The sequence below is a fragment of the Dromiciops gliroides genome, chromosome 2 (genome assembly GCF_019393635.1).
Source record: "Dromiciops gliroides isolate mDroGli1 chromosome 2, mDroGli1.pri, whole genome shotgun sequence".
NCBI classification, from domain to species: Eukaryota; Metazoa; Chordata; class Mammalia; order Microbiotheria; family Microbiotheriidae; genus Dromiciops; species Dromiciops gliroides.
This window is the reverse complement of record NC_057862.1, coordinates 281,756,405-281,757,931: the sequence shown is the minus strand read 5'-3', so window position 1 is coordinate 281,757,931 and position 1,527 is coordinate 281,756,405.

Sequence of the window (1,527 nt, the reverse complement as noted above, 5' to 3'; positions counted from 1 at the left end):
CTTTCAGCCCATATTCCACACAGCTGCCAAAAATATCTGACCATGTCACTCTCCCCTGCTCAAGACTCCAATGGCTGGCTCTCTTTTTGCTTCTATAAGATTCCACTTCCCTGGGTTGACATTTAAATCTTTCATTGTTGCTCCAGACTATCTTTTCAGATTTGTTTCATGCCCCTCACCTTACACCTTCCAGCCAATATGACCTACTTACTAATCCCTAAACTTGTTATTCCCTCTCCCTTTACATAGCTTTACATAGACTATCCCTATGGCTGGAATTCGCTCTTTCCTCAACTCTGCCTCTTAGAATCCTTAGTTTCTTGAAGACCTAGCTCAGTTCACCTACCCGCCATTTGGGGGGGGTGGGGCAACAGTGGTTAAGTGACTTGCCCAGGGTCACACAGCTAGTAAGTGTTAAGTGTCTGAGGCTGGATTTGAACTCAGGTCCTCCTGAATCCAGGGCCAGTGCTTTATCCACTGTGCCACCTGGCTGCCCCCTTACCCGCCAATTTTTAACTTTCACTCCTCAAATTTTCTTGGGTTTATATTTGTATTGTATTCCTTAGTAGAATATAACCTGGGGGACAGACTATTGCATTTTTGTCTTTAATTCTCTGAACTTAGCTTAGTCTTTGCACATGCTAAGTGCTTAGTACTTATTATAATAATACATTTATTATATTATTGAATGATCTTCAGAAACCTACTTGAGGGCTTCCCACTGATACAAAGGTAATTCTGCCACTCTTTTTTAGTGAGCTGGTTGAGTGAGGGAAGTCAACTTCAAGCCTTATCTTGACATTTTCAAAGAGCAATATGATCTATCCAGAAAGGTAGCTGGATGGAGTAGAGGAAAGGGCTGTAGATTTGGAGTATAAAGAAATGGGTGTGAGTTCCAGCTCTGGCTCATTAGGTAGCCTTTCTGTGCCTCAGTTTTCCCACCTATAACATGAAAATCCTTATTCTACCTACTTCATAGAATTTTGAAGATCAAATAAAATAGTACATGTAAGGCATGTCAAATGCTATATAAATGTGAAGTATTATCTAGTCACCTAAGTCACTTATTTCACAATTCCCTCTCTTAAAAAAATTTTTTTATGGATATCATCTGTTTCCTATAACATCATAGTTATCCTAAATATCCAGCCCCCTCCTGCTCCCAGAGAGCCATCCCATATAACAAACAGTATTTTGTTGTTGTAGATTTTTGAGTGTTTTTGGGGTTTTTTAGTGAGGCAATTGGAGTTAAGTGACTTGCCCAGGGTCACACAGCTAGTAAGTGTCAAGTGTCTGAGGTTGGATTTGAACTCAGGTCCTCCTGACTCCAGGGCTGGTGCTCTATCCATTGTGCCACCCAGCTGCCCCCACAAACAGCATTTTTTAGAAAGGAAAAAAAATCAGTACAACTGATCAAGACAAAGAAAAAAATCACAAAAATATGTGTAGTGTATAACACTTGTGGACCTCCCACTTCCACAAAAGGGTGGGTTAGAGGTGTCTTCTCATTATTCTTCATTTGAGTCC